Below are 16,149 nucleotides of genomic sequence, written 5' to 3'. Positions count from 1 at the left end.
CATGGAGGTGAAGGAAAGAAGCTTCAAGAAAGAACATCAGCATCATTAGCTATTGCAGGGTTACTAAGAAGACCTCCATGGACTAGAAATAAGTGTGGGCCTCTTGTCAAGTACATGATCATAGGAATTCCTATTGTTATCTTAATTCTAGGTCTTCGTATACATTGTAATGAAGTAGGAAAACCAGAGCAAAGCAATCTAGTTTGTACTGAACAAGTGTTACCTTTATAAGAATAATCCTGCTTCCCCAGCAGAACCAACCGCCATCATTTTTTGTTTCCTTCCAGTCTCTCTCTATTCATACATATCCTTTTTTGTGGGCGGTGGGGGGGGGGTGTAATTGTAGCAAAGATCCAGTTTTCTATCCTCCTTCTTCCCTGCCATGTTACTACATAATTTTCATATTTTTCAAGAGTCTGCCTTACCTATTGTTATACCATAGTTTACTTGCTTATTGGTCATTTAGGCTATTAGAAATAATGCTCCTGTTAATATGTCCTTGTATGTGGCTTTTTCTTTCATAGTGTTTTCTTTAGGATAGATTTGCCGCAGCTTAACTGGAGTTAAAGAAATGAAAATCTTAATGACTCCAGATTCCATATCACATGGCTTCCCAAAGCAAATTTCCCTATGTAGTTTATACTAATTTGGACATCTGCAGCCCCACTTTTGTTTACTTCTAAGTTAGATAGATGGTACGTTACAGTTGTGGACTTACCTTTTGCCTGTATGTTTGGAATATAATGGACTCCTGCAGAAGCCAGAAACCACATTGGTATGAATCTTCTACTGGAAGCATTTAAACCTTTCCTCTCAGGTCTCATCTGTTGAATCTTGGTCATCATCTATGGTTCTCTCCCTTACCCACTCTGACTACACTGACTTCTTTGCTGTTCCTTGAGGCCCACTCAGGTCCCTCAGGGCTTTAGTACTTTCTTCTGTCTGAAACTGTCTTTTCCCAGATTTCTGAATGGGCTATTCACCTCTTCCCTTAGACAGACCTCTACTCAAATGTCACCTTAACAGAAGTATCTTTCCTGATTTCCTTATCTAAAATAGAAGTCTTTTTATATTCTATCTTCTATCTTCTTGCTCTCTTTCCCTCTTACCTTCATTTTATTTATTTTTTACTTTATTTTATTTTTCTTCAAAGTGCTTATCATGACCTGGAAAACTTATGTGTTTTTCTGTCTGTTTTCTGGATCAGAATGTAATTTTTATGAGAGTAAGGTGTTTTTATGTTTTGTTCACTGCTCTATGCCCAGTACCTTGCATACCTGCCTCAGTAGCTGGCCCTTAGATATTTGTTAAATGAATGAATTTTATCTTTGCAAATGATGAGCTCACTCCTAGAGTACTACAGCAGAAGTCTATCACCTTTTAGAGCTGGGAAGTTCCCTAAAGATCATTTTAATACAATCTTCATTTTAAAATGAGATTCGAAGAGGTGAGGTGTCTTTTCCTAAGAGTGCACAGCTGTTATCAGACAGACTTGGACCTAGCAGACCAATAATTCATGCTGTTTTATCTGGTGAATTATAAAGGAAATAGTTTTTATTTGTTTGACTAGTATGTATCATGTGTGGGAAAGGAACATTGGTTTAAACTTGGACTTTATAAATTCTAAGATTTAAACATAATTGATAAAGTATGCTGTTATTTACAAGACTGGATTTTATATAAAAATTAGCAACGTAAGTTGTATGACCCATGAAATAGTTTCACAGCTACTTAAAAATGAAAGTGCTGCTTGGCTTTTTCCTGAATTCTTCTGTTCTGTTGGTCACACTCACATAACGGTATTTCCAAGATCTGGTTTAGGCTGATGCTGTAGCTAGGAGCATGGGATTACATCCCGTATAGCTTAACCATGGGAGTCTGCCCCTTGGGTGATGCCACACCATTACTGCACATAGGTGCACTGCTTTGTAATTGAGTTCTTTGACTACAAAGGTCAGAGGTTCTCTTGTACTACGTCAAATTAGGGATGTGGTGAAAGCCGCAGAATAGAAGCTGTGCTAGAACCAGGTATCATGGAGGTGTCATGCTAGGGAGTCAAACAGTGGGAGCTATTAATTCTTCGTTGTTCATATTCTGCCATTATCATGACTCAGCTTTTCTCTGCATGTGTGCTCGTCTCAGATTGTACTTCCAGTGGGAAAACTGTTTTTATATTTCTAGTAGAATTCCAGAAAGAGGGAATCTGATTGGCCCAGTTCATTTTTTAACACCTAGGTGTGACATAGGCCATCCTAAAGACAGTGGCCATAGAGTCCTTGACTGCTTAATAAAGAAACAGCTTAGTTCTGCTTCTGCTAGGAAGATAAGTTGGGCATGAAAAGATTTTATGATGATAAAAGGCTCTTCCTGGGAGAATAGCCCATGTCCAAAGTTGCTGTCACTAGAGCTACAAAAAATTGTCTGCCCACCCTGAGCCTTCTACCCTTCGTTTTATACTACTAAGCAGCTGCTCTTGATAACACTAGTAGTCTCACCTCTTGCAGTGGGACTGGGGCCAGGGAGAAGAGCTGGCATCTCCTGGGCAGTGAGTACAGCTGCAGTACCACTGTTTACAGAGACTTCTGGGACAAAGGTGAGGACAGCAGCCAGCTGCAGATGTTGGACAGGAGATTAGCCACGTGGCTCTAAAACTGTGTTCACAAGTTGGTGATGCTGGCAGTGGAGTGTAGGAGGCTGTCCCAGCCCAGCTGGGCAGCCAGTTTCAGTTCTGGCAGTCCAGGAACACAGGATTCAGGTGCACAGCAGGGTGAAGGGGAACAGTAACAGGCATGCAGATTTATGCAAGAATGACACATACCTTTCAATCTGCTGATTCCCGCCCACCTTGAATAAAGTGTGTACTTCTGAGTGGCTGTTTTTTCTGGTGATCATCATGTATTTCTTCTGCACTGGCCAGGCTGGCTTGACTGCTGGTCCTAGGGACCAGGTCGTGCAGTAATGGAAGGGTATACAATACCAGCATGGTTTGTGAACCTGGAACAAGCCAGGCCACATGGGTTTCAGATTAGCTTTTCTGCAGCCAGCTAAAGAGATACTGTTTGAAGAACAGGAAAGAAGACTCTACTTTAAATGGACAAAAATAAATCATTGTGAAGCTGTATAGGCTGGATTCATGGCATCTATTTCTTTGTCCTTCAGTTTATCTAAATCTGGCTTTGGAAAGGAAAGTTTTCAAACTTCACATTTTTTTCCCTTGTAGTATAACTTGAATGGAAATAAGTCAGTGTTGTTTTAGGCCCGTATTCCAAGTTTTTCCACCTTCTGAGTTACATAAACTGATCCAAGTTAGGAAACGAAAGGGTTTTAGCCTGTACTTAACCTTTTGCAGTTTGTAAGCTTTTGAGTAATACTTTGCTTTTTTTTTTTTTTAAAGCAGATCCTAGCTTATAATACCCATACTCTTTAGTGAATTCCGTATTTTAATATTTAATTGATTGAATTTCATTCTCAGGAAGGATTTTCTTATAAAATCGTGGAAACTGTACTGCAGGGCAGCAAGAGTGGGCTTTTTGTTTTGTTTTGTCCTGTTTAGACAACGGGCAGTATCCTATTATTGCTTTTAAAATCTTAGCCCACCCTCAGTTTAAACTGTTTTATTAAACACCTATCTCTTTTGCATTGTATTGAAGGTGAATAGTAAGAGTCTTTGATTTCAAAGCAGTTATAGTTTGAGGGACTGTATAGAAAGGAGTAGGCAGGGGAACCTGGGTGGCTCAGCCGGTAAAACATCAACTTCGGCTCAGGTCATGATCTCATGGCTCATGAGTTCGAGCCCTGCATCAGGCTCTGTGCTGACAACTCAGAGCCTAGAGCCTGCTTCGGATTCTGTATCTCCCTTTCTCTGCCCCTCCCCCGCTGTGTAAGGAGACAAAGCCTGAGCAGCCATATAAATAACAGAACCATCTTGTGCTCTGTCACAAACAGTATCTGTTGTGCCAAGTCCAGGCAGAGGTGCTAGGAAAGGAGCGGGGCGCACGGGGAGATGCTTGTTGAGCTCAGAGAAGCCAAAAACACCCCTGTTGAGAACTTTGTTTGGAAGAGAGTAGCTTTCAGGAACTGAAATGGAAGGCACGAAGTTGACAGGCTGAGGCTGAGTGAATGTTTTAGCAAAGGGTGTAGATTGGGACAGAACTTGTTGACAGGAATTGGATGAGCAAGTGAGACCAAGAGAGGATAGGTTAGTTGAAAAGGTTTGGAGGGGCGCCTGGGTGGCTCATTGGTTAAGTGTCAGACTTCGGCTCAGGTAATGATTTCATGGTTCCTGGGTTCAAGCTCCACGTCTGGCTCGAGATCTGTGCTGACAGCTCAGCCTGGAGCCTGCTTCAGATTCTTTGTCTCCCCTCTCTCTGCCCCTCCCCCACTTGCGCTCTGTCTCTCAAGAAAATGAATAAACGTTAAAAAAATTTAATTTAAAAAAAAAGAAGAAAAGGTTTGGAATGGGAAACTGAGAGGATCTGGTAAAAAAATTTGAAAGCTGAGAACAAAGACTTGGGTTGTCTTTTAAAATAAAACGGAAGCTTTACTCAAGTCTTCCGTCTTGAGAGGGAGAAATGGTGGCAAAGAGAAAACCTATTGGCAGCAGCATCAGGAACTCACCAGAGGATTATTAAGGTACGAGGAGGAGGGGAAATTAGATTGTCAAAGTTCAAGCCCTCTACAAGCAGGGTTGGGCCAAAGCTTCATCTATAGGGAAGTGCCTAGACTAAAAGTTGTCTGATGCTGAATGAGGGAGAGTAACAAGCAGTGGGTCAAGAGCTGGGGGTTTGTGGACTCAGATGTGGGCCGCAGTTACTGGCTATATGACACTGAGCTAGTTATTTAATCTCTGAGCCTCAGTTTACTCATCTGAATGATACTCATTGGGTTATTAAATGGATTATGTGAAGTCTACATACACACCGACACAGTACTTAGGCTTAATAGGTGTTAAATTATATTAGTGTCCTTCCCCCAGATAAAAATGTAATGCTCAGTAATAATAAAACCACCTGACTAGTTTGACCAGTTTCCTCCCACATCCCCAGTCTGGTCTCTGTTTTCATGGTCAGGTGCTTGTTAGAACTGACTGTGACTAGAATTGACAGACCAGCAGACTTCACAAGGACCTCTTTATGTAGGAAATGTGAGGTTATGTAAACAGAGCAGGTTTTAAGCCCAAATGCCCCAGGTCACTGCCCTGGACTGCAGGACTTTACTAAGAACATAGGAAGTAGATTGCCAATTTTCAACTCTCAGGTGGTTCTACCCATCAAACTTGTTTTCTTGTTCATTCCCACCTGCCCCTATCCCTGCCTGCCAAGCCAGAAATCCACAAAGAAACATTTACTAGTGCAATAGAAAACACAAAACAGGCTAGAACCAAAATGTTTGAGCTTCAGCCTTGTATAGTAAATATAGTCAAAGAAATATGTTTAGTTCTGAATCCACGGGAAATGTTCAGGAATCCAAGGACTTGGGCAGTATCTGCAGAGTCATCTCTACATCTTTTTTTTTTTTTTTAATGTCTTTTTTTTTAATTGATTTCTGAGAGAGAGAGAGAGAGAGAGAGAGAGAGAGAAACATGAACTAGTGGGGGAGGGGCAGAGAGAGAGGGAGACACAGAATCTGAAGCAGACTCCAGGCTCTGAGCTGTCAGCACAGAGCCTGAGTCCAACTCAGGGCTTGAACCCAGAAACTGTGAGATCATGACCTGAGTCAAAGTCGGACACTCAACAGACTGAGCCACCCAAGTGCCCTTCTACATCTTAACTTAGGCTAATTCCTTCCCTTGGAATGTCCTCCATTTTTTCAACTATGTCATACCATCAAGATCTGCTACCACCTACAGAAAGACTTCCCTGATTTCTCTATCCAGGTCTTCTTCACTGAAAGATATGTCTTCTTTCTATGAAGTCCAACTTCTACAAATACTTAAAAAAATACTTCTTAGAATCCTTAATGCATTGTTTCTAGATTAGAGTTCTCTATGTATTTATTCTTCATGACTTTCTTATACTAGCTTATTAATTCCTTGAGAACAAAGTCTTGCTTATGTCTGAAGTGCCTAGAGCACATAGTAAGTGTTCAGTAAATTTTGGAAATCAGATGTTTTCATCCAAGAGGGAAAATGAATAGGGAATACAGTTCAGAGACCTACAGTGTTCTCCAGGCAGCAGGCCGGGAGTTGGTGAGGTGCTTCAGCTCTTCCCACCCAGTGCCCTCAATCCTGTACTCTAATTAATGATCTCTAGTCTCTGTTTTCCAAATGAGCCAACCCTTTGACCTTGTGTGCCTTGGCCTGCACTGTCCTGAACTTGGAATGCTCTTATTTCCAGGAAGACTAATTATCCTCCAGTTCATACGTGGCCTTTGTTCTATGGCTTTCCCTGATGTTTGGACACCTCTGCTCTATTTGTCTTTCATCAGTGTTCTGTAGGACAGACACACCCCCAACATAATACATTTCATGGTGTTCCTTAGTCATTTATTTATAGGTTGGAATTTTCTAGGACGGGGTTCTTCCTTGGCTTCTTTGTCTTTGTAGCTTCCTTGCCTAGCTTCATGCCTTATACCTCATAAATATTTTTGGTTCTATTGAATTGAATCCAAAGACAAAGACGCCTGAGGCAAACCAGGTAAGTCTTCTGACCTGATTGCCAAGGTTAGTAAGAATGTTTAGAACAGACTTCTGTGGCAAAAAGTGTCTGAACTCAGGCAGCTGTGGCTGGAGAGGTGCCCTTCAGGCCTGTCTAGGAAGGTCACAAGAAATCAGGGAGCCTGGATTCTGTGCAAGGAGAGATCTCTTTCTCATTCTGTGTGTGTGTGTGTGTGTGTGTGTGTGTGTGTGTGCGCGCACGCGCACCTGTGTGTGTGTCTGTTCAGACCATGGATCTTTCCTTCTGGGACTGATCTCACTTAATCAGAAACTGACTGTCCCTTGGTCAGCTGTTTTATGAATGTAGCAGTGGTTTGGGGCACTGCCCTACAAGCTGAAATTGTTTTTCCATTGCAGTTGATACTTGAAACATATAAATCACTAAGAGCGTTAGTTGATTTTAAGAGCTGTTGGGTCTTTAAAAACACCCAAACAGCTCTTTAGAGAATGGGAGACTATATTACTGTCTTCCCCAGAAAGACCTTGTGATTTTTAATTTTTTCCCTACAAATTTTTATTTTAAAAAATTTCAAGCCTACAAAAAAGCTGTAAACTGTAGGAATAATGCAACAAACACCTATATAGGCTTCCTCTAGATTCACCAGTTGTCAGCATTTTGCCACATTTGCTTTCTCTTTTTTTCTCTTTCTGTGTGTATAGTTTTCATTTGGTTATAGACATCAAGACCTCTCACTCCTAAGTGCTTCTGCATATGTCTCCTGTAACAAGAAATATCCAGATTGTTCTAGTAATGTCCTTTAGAGCTGTTTTTTTATCCAAGATTCAGACATTTAGTCTTAACATCCAAATACAGTCTTCATTTAGTTGTCATATCTTTCTACTGTCTTTTAATTTATATAGTTCCCTAAGCTTTTTATCTTCTGTATCATTTGATGGATCAGTGTCAGATGTTTTATAGAATATCACTTAATTTGGAATTAATCTGATTGTTTCCTCATAATGAGATTCAGGTAAAACACTGTCAGCAGGAAGAGTATGTAGATGATGAGCTGCACTAAGAAGGACATAGTACAGGAGTACTTGTTAAGTCAGTTAACATAGTGCATGTTAAATCAGTTTGCCCTATTGTTGGTGATGTTAAGTTTGATCATTTGGTTAAGATGTTGTCTGCCAGATTCCTTCATTTCTTTTCTTTTCTTTTCTTTTCTTTTCTTTTCTTTTCTTTTCTTTTCTCTTCTTTTCTTCTCTTTTCTTTTCTTTTCTTTCTTTTCTTTTTCCTTTTCTTTGAGAGAGAGAGAGAGAGAGAGAGAGAGAGAGAGAGAGAATCTCAAGCAGGCTCTACACTCAATGCAAGCCCCAGCACAGGGCTCGATCCCATGTCCCTGGGATCATGACTTGAGCCAACATCAAGAGTTGGACACTCAACTCTCAGCCACCCAGACACTCCAGGATTCCTCCATTTTAAAAGTGCCTTTCCCTCCCTTTGCAAATACTGAATAATCTGTAAAATGATACTTTAAGAGTATGTTGAATATCTTGTATCCCTTCCCAAAAACAGTGGTTTTAGAATCCACTGATGATTCTTGCTTAAGTCAATTATTACTGGGACGATGATAATCATTTTGTTAAAATCTTATTTAATTTAGTGAGATCTGCTCTTTAACTCCCTCAAGTACCTTCGTTCTAAATACACAACCTAAAAATACATTGAAAGCCAATAAGCATCTTTATTAAATATGACAATTTGACCTAAATAAAACTAAATCTAAACTTCTGATGATTTTGAAGTTCATCATTTCAATTTTTCTTAATATAGTTTTGTGGGCTTTATTTAGAGCAAATATATATGCATAGACCTTATATTTTAGGACTGAAGCACAGGTGACCACTTTCTGCTACTTTCTACCATTTCTGTGAAATGATCACTGTAACAAAGGTAACAATAAATATATAATAACTAGGCCAGTCCCTATTTGCTAATGATATTGAAATTTTTGCCTCATCATTTTTAGGTGAGACAGTATAATAGATAAAGATGGATAATGAAAAAAATGGATAAAAAAATATAATGGATTAAGAATGAGGACTCCAAAAGCTGATGTAGGTTTTAATTCCAAATTTAATCTCTAGGTTTTAATCTCTGAGGTATCCCTTAACCTCTTGGAGCTTCAGTTTCCTTGTCTGTAAAATGATAATAATAACACCTGTATTTACCTCATAGAATTACTGTGAGGATGAAAAGAGCTGACAGATGTAAAGTGTTTATTATTAGCAAAGTGCCTGGCGCACTGTAAGCACTTAGTAACTGGTGTTTGTGGTGGTGAAGTTGGTGGTGATTGTTATGGGGATCAAGTATAAAAAATTATAACATGAAAAATTATGTATTTAAGAGCTCAGAAAGCATTGTTTTTGACAGGTAGCCAAGAACATTTTGGAGGTTGTTATACTTAGTGTGTTCTCAGGTATTAAGAGAAAAATAATCTTTTAATTAAATTTGCCCTGCAAAAACCTGGCCAAATAAAATGGAATAATCCCAATTGAGTCCCCCCTCCCCCCACAACCCCATACCTGCCTGTTCCTCTTTACCCTGGAGAAGTGTGGTCAGTCCAGGCTTGTCCAAAAATCCCTCACTGTTGTACCCTTCCTCCCCCAACCTATTTGGCACCAATGGGAAAGGGAAAGCAAGCAATTTCCTGCCATCCATTCTGCCCAACCCAGAGTCATGATGCTGATAGTGCTAAGAATTCCTATTCCCTTGGAGCCCATAATTCCACCCACAGACTGGCTCTGAGTTGAGGACCTCCCATAGCTCACAACATCTCTGAAGCCCCGCCACACTCCTCAGGTATGTGGCAAACAAGACTGCTATTTCTGAAACTTGAGTTTTATGATCCTGTTATCTCTTACTGGCTCAGAGGGCAAGGGAGAACAGGAGAGCTAATAATTTTTTTGCCAAGCTTTTATATATATATATATCTTTCATACTAATAGAAGAACTTGCCAACAGTGACAGTTTGAGGAGCTTGATTTGTAGGCATAATAGGCTTTTATTTAAATTTTTTTTAATGTTTATTATGAGAGAGAAAGAGACAGAGTGTGAGTGGAGGAGGGGCAGAGCGAGAAGCAGATGCAGAACCTGAAGCAGGCTCCAGTCTCTGAGCTGTCAGTACAGAGCCTGACATGGGGCTCAAACCCACCGACCGTGAGATCATGACCTGAGCCAAAGTCAGATACTTAACCAACTGAGCCACCCGGGTGCCCCAGATAGTCTTTTATTTAAAGAATGTATTAGAATCAGCAAATAATATCACATCTGATAATTCTGTCTCCTGGTGGAGATGGCTAGTGATATATGAAAGCAAAATATTCAGTCACTTTTATCCTTTGTTTATGGTAATGTTCAGCCTGTTATTCAAATAGCTTTAAAGTTTCTCTTTAGTATCTAGATTACTGCACTTTATTCACCAAACACTTGGAAATGCCCAGTGGAAAGTGCATATCATTAATTTGAACTCTAATTTTTATAACGAGATTGTATGCAAAACTCAGTTTTACATATAACACAAGTAACTGAAAATGCAGAAAAAGAAAAATTGACACTTGCACAATACCTGGTTTACAAAGTACCTTTATGTGTGTTATTTCATAACCTACAACATCTCTGTAAGATAATGAGGACAAAGACTTATTTTTTTTTTTCATTTTACAGAGAAAAGAGCCAAGACTCAGAAAGTTTAAGTTGATTTTCAAGTTCATGGTTCGATCACTTGCTAGGTTACTTTGAACAACTTTCTTAATCACTCTGTGCAATTTCTTTAACTGTAAAACAACTAAAAGTAATGCCTACCTTATAGGATGTGTGTGATGATGAAAGAACGCACTCAGAATAGTGCCTGGTGCATAATAGATGCTCAATAAATGCTAGCTATTATTACACACAGCTAATAAATGTTAGGACTTAGATCTAAATCCAGACCTTCTGACTCCTAGTCCAGAACTCTTTTCATAGTACCATGTGGAATTTGACTTTTCGCAAATAATTGATTTAATTTTCATCTCACATTGACCTTGTTATTCTAGAAGGAATCTTTTTCTACTTTGTTTGCTTTGACCTTAAACTTCTGAACATCAAAAGGGAAATATGTTTGAAGGATTCTTCATTCCTGATTTGTTTTTAATACTCTTGATTTCTGTTGTCATCTGGGTTTGGTTGACCTTGAGGTGTCAGAAGGTGTTTTTAGTAGGTGAAGGTACTGTTCATGAGTGATTTGGGATGTCTCTGGTGAATTTTGTTTTGGTTAGAAAGCCCAAGGTAGGAAGTAGGGTTGAAGGAAATTGTTGAACTTGAGTCACACCGCTTTGTAATGCTAAGAGAATATTGTCGTTACTGCGAGTGGCAGCTTGCTGGTGAGGGAGTAGAGATGATTTATTATAAAAGCTGACATGCTATAAAAGTTATCCTGAAGAAGTTGGTTAAATGTTATGGGCCACCGTTTGGGAAAGGAAAAGAAGCTGTTTGTAGATATTTTTCTCAGTAATAATATTTGTGGTAGGCTTTTACTTGCAACTCCTCATTGTTTATACTCTAATGCTAATGGTGACATTTATGGCTGTGAGAGAGGCATGACTGAAGATCTGCCCACTTTTGTGGTAGCTACTCAGCTGCTATGGGGAGACACTCCCTCTCCTCTGATGCCCAAGCTGAGATCCGTGCAAGATTTGATGTGGAAGATTTCAGAGGGTGTACAGTGATGTGCCAGAAAAATGCGGTCAGCCTGGTGGCCTTGTGGTGGCAAGGAGCTGGAGAAAGCCTCAGCTCAGTGAGCATGCCCCATCCCCAGGCCTTTTTGATATGCCTGTGCATAACGTACACAGATGGGGCCCTCTCCAAGAACAAGATAGCCTGTGTGCCTCTTAGGACCTTTGTGGACCATCTGTACCAGGATTTCACATGGTGAGCCAGGAGGTTTGAGAGGACATGCTGAGACCTCCTCTTTATGATTTGCATTTTTTAACCCACTCATCTCTAATATTCACTTTGGCAAGTGGAATTAATGTTCTCACATTAAATGAAAACACTGAATTTTTAATAGATTCCTTGGGGCTTGGTGATAGTTTGATACTGTTTCCAACAGAGAAAAGATATGAAGAAATGATTTTTTTTTCTAGTTTGCAGTTAGGTTTTATTTTTCTTGCCTAGCCACCTGCTGAATCCTCTGACCCATCTAGCCTGGGAGCAGAGCCCAGAAAACAGCTCTGGGTCCTATCACTTAGGCAGCCTCCCTGTTGTATCTACATACCCACTCCCATGGGCTTGGTGCTGTCCCCTGTGCGCTGGCTTCAGCCAGTTGCATTGGCCACTCTTGGTGTGCCAGGTAGTGGTTGATCTGTTTCCTCTGTGTTTGCTTAGATGGTAGTGATTGACCTTTTTGTGCTGTATTCGCTTGGATACTTTGTATAGTTTCCCAAAGAATTGGGAAAAAAGATTTTTTAAAAAGTACCCATTATTCATTATCTATTGCTACTGTCATTAGGTGCTGCCCGGGACTCCCAAGAGCTTTGCTTCTAGGCCAGTTGATTAACATCTTTGTTTGATGTGTGAGAATCTTCTGAATTTGGAAGTTCTTATCCTTCTCTACCATTTACACCTTTCTGGCACCAGAGTAGAAACATATTGGTGATGGTTTTTTTGTTTTGGTTTGGTTTGTTTTTTTTGTTTTGTTTTGTTCTTTTTTTTTTTGAGATCAGTAGCAGGGCTGGGAGTGGAGGTGACAGCTGAGAGACTTAGCAAAGCTAGAGGGGTTGCAGAGAGGCCAAATAGTTGGATACTCAAGCTTAGACTAGCTCATGATGGGCCTTTGCTCAGCTGCCATTCATGAATGCCAGCATGGCAGCAGATGCTAGAATTGGTCCCTTGAACGTCTGTTAATCTCTTTGAAGTCTTTGCTGATTCTCTCAAGTCAGAGTCCTTGCTCCTCTGGGCTACCATGGCACTTTTTGTTCCCACGTATCTCCTTCGGCTTTGTAGCAAATAGTTAATTGTCTAAATGTCTGTTTCTTCTACCACATAAGTCTCTTGACAGTAGGAACCTACTCTCTTCCATCTCACTTTTCTCCTAAGCCATAGATTGTATCCTACTTGTAATAGTTGCTCAGTAAATCTTACTGAATCAAAGTGAACAAACTGACTGTCTCTGTGGAAGTTCTGCAGCTAGTATCCATGTTTATTGTATACTCTGTCATGAGATAGGAGTGTATCCTTGGAGAAAGAAAGCATCATCATCAGAAATAACATGTAAATATACATGTAAATATAACACGTAAATAACCCTACGTTATTATTGGGCCTTTTGGGGGAGGCAGCTTTTGTTGGGCTATAATTCACACACCATACAGTTCCCCCATTTAACTTGTAAAATTCAGTGGTTTTCCATATGTTCACAGAGTTATGCCACCATCACCACAATCAATCTTAGAAAATATTCATCATCCCCAAAAGAAACCCTGTACCTATTCCCTCTAGTCCTTTAGCCCTAGACAACCATCAATCTATTTTTTGTCTCCATAGATTTGCCTATTCTGGACATTTTATATAAATGGAATCATACGATATTTGTGCCTACCTTTTCACTTGGCATAATATTTTCAAGGTACCTCCATGTTGTAGCATGTGTCAAACCTAAAGCTTGGTGGAAGTTAGAGGGCAGGTGATGTTTGTTTTTTGACTAGTGGTTGTGGCTCAGGCCAGTGATGAGTCTGCCTGCTCTCAGGAGGACCAGATCTATAGGTATACTATGCAGATATTGTGGGTTCAGTTTCAGACCACCACAATGAAGCAAATATTTCAATAAAGTGAATGAAATGAATTTTTTAGTATCTCAGTGCATATAAAAGTTATGTTTATACTGTAGTCTGTTAAGTGTGCAATAGCATTATGTCTAAAAATCTGCATGCCTTAATTAAAAATGACTATTGCTAAAAAAAAAAAAAATGCTAACCATCATCTGAGCTTTCTGTGAATTGTAATTTTTTTTGGTGGAGAATCTTGACTCAGTGTTCATGGCTTCTGACAGACCAGGGTGGTGGTTGCTAAAGGTTGGTATGGCTTTGGAAATTTCTTAAAATAAGACAACTTTGTCACACCAAAACAAATGATTTCTCTGTGGCACACAATACTGTTTGATAGCATTTGAGCCACAGTAAAGCTTCTTTCAAAATTGGGGTCAGTGCTCTCAAACTCTGCCTCTGCTTTTATCAGCTAAGTTTATGTAATATTCTAAATCTTTTGTTATCATTTCCACAATCTTCACAGCATTTTTACCAGAAATAGATTCCATCTCAAGAAACCATTTTGTTGTTGTTGTTGTTGTTCACCCATGAGAAACAACTCCTCATCTGTTACGGTTGTATCATGAGATTACAGCCATTTAGTTACATCTTCTGGCTTCACTTCTAGTTCTCTTGCTGTTTCTACCACGTCTGCAGTTACTTCCTCCACTGAAGTCCTCAGCCTCTCAAAGTCATCCATAAGGGTTGGGCTCAACTTCTTCCAAACTTCTGTCATGGTGATATTTTGACCTCTTCCCATGGATCACAAATATTCTTAATCACATCTAGAATGGTGGATCCTTTCCAGAGGTTTTCCAGTTTGCTTTGCCCAGATCCATCAGAGGAATCGCTGGCAGCTACAGCCTTATGAAATGTATTTCTTAAATAATAAGACTTGGAGCACACCTGGCTGACTCATTCGGGGATGCATGTAACTCTTGATCTTGGGGTTGAGTTTGAGCCCCTCATTGGGTGTAGAGATTACTTAAAAAAACAAAAACAAAAACAAAAATAAAAAATAAACAAAAACAAACAAAAAAGGAACAAACTTAAAAAAATAATAATAAGACTAGAAAGTTGGGGGTGCCTGGGTGGCTCAGTTGGTTGAACGTCCCACTTCGGCTCAGGTCATGATCTCGAGGTTCACGAATTCGAGCCCCACATCGGGCTCTGGGCTGACTGCTCAGAGCCTGGAGCCTGCTTTGGATGCTGTGTCTCTCCCTCTCTCTGCCCCTCCCCTGCTCACACTCTGTCTCTCTCTCAAAAATAAACAAACATTAAAAAAAAAAAAAAAAGACTTGAAAGTTGAAATGGCTTCTTGATCCATGGGCTGCAGAATGGACATTGTGTTAGCAGGCATGAAAACAATATTCATTTCATATTACATCTCCATCAGCGCTCTTAGGTGACCAAGTGCATTGTCAATGGCAGTAACATTTTGAAGGGAATCTGTTTTTCTGAGCAGTAGGTCAACAGTGGGCCTAACATTTCAATAAGCTATATTGTAAACAGATGTGCTGTGAACTAGGCTTTATTGTTCCTGTATTATAGAGCACAGGCAGAGTAGATCTAGCATGATTCTTAAGGCCTGTAGGATTTTCACAATGGTCAATGAGCATTGACTTCAACTTAAAGTCACCAACTGCATTAACCCCTAACAAGAGAGTGAGTCTGTCCTTTGAAGCTTTGAAGCTTGGCGTTGAAGCTTTGCTATGAAAGTCCTAGATTGCATCTTCTTCCAATAGAAGACTGTTTCATCTACATTGAAAAACCTGTTTTTTAGTGTAGCCCTCTTCGTGAATTAACCTTAGCTAGATCTTCTGGATAACTTCTGCAGCTTCTACATCAGCACTTGCTGTTTTACCTTGCACTTTTATGTTATGGAGACAGCTTCTTTCTTTAAACCTCATGAACCAACCTCTGCTAGCTGCCACCTTTTCTCCTGCAGCTTCCTCACCTCTCTTGGTCTTCATGGAATTGTAGAGAGTTAGGGCCTTGCTCTGGATGGGGCTTTGGCTGAAGGGAAAGTTGTGGCTGCTCTGATCTTCCATCCAAACCACTAGAACTTTCTTCATATCAACCATAAAGCTGTTTTGCTTTCTTATCATTCATGTGTTCACTGGAGTAGCACTTTTAATTTCCTTCAAGAACTTTTCCTTTGCACTGCAACTTGGCTAACTGGCTCAAGAGCCTAACCTGTGGCCCCTCTCATCTTTCAACATGTCTTCTGCACTGTGCTGAATCATTTCTAGTTGCTGATTTAAAGTAAGAGACGTGCAACGCTTCCTTTCACTTCGAGGCAACTATAGGTTTATTAGTTGGCCTGATTTCAGGGGATTGAAATTATGTTTGTGTCTCAGGGAACAGGGAAGCCCAAGGAAAGGGAGAGATACAGTGGAATGGCTGGTCAGTGGAGCAGTCAGAATACACACAGTATTTAAGTTCTCTGTCTTCTATGGTCCTAGTTGATGGCATCCCAAAACAATCATGATAATAAATCAAAGATCCCTGATCACAGATCACCATGACCAATATAATAATAATGATGAAAAAGTTTGAAATATTGTGAGAATTACCAAAATGTGACACAGTGACACAAAGTAAGCACATGCTTTTGGGAGAATGGCTTCCATAGACTTAATTGACTTAGGGTTGCCACAGGCCTTTAATTTGTAAAACAAACAAACAAAAAACTCAGTATCTGC

At 40.0% G+C, this 16,149-nt stretch overlaps 1 protein-coding gene across 11 annotated transcripts in view; it reads left to right on the top strand.

Annotated features, from left to right (window-relative positions):
• CPEB3 (cytoplasmic polyadenylation element binding protein 3) overlaps positions 1 to 16,149 on the top strand; it is a 193,119-nt gene that overhangs the window by 124,382 nt on the left and 52,588 nt on the right. The window lies entirely within an intron of this gene.

Source organism: Panthera pardus, unplaced genomic scaffold (assembly GCF_024362965.1).
Source record: "Panthera pardus isolate Hobbes unplaced genomic scaffold, ASM2436296v1 HiC_scaffold_22, whole genome shotgun sequence".
NCBI lineage: Eukaryota > Metazoa > Chordata > Mammalia > Carnivora > Felidae > Panthera > Panthera pardus.
Note: the sequence above shows the minus strand (reverse complement) of the source record. Positions and strands in the feature narration are given on the sequence as shown.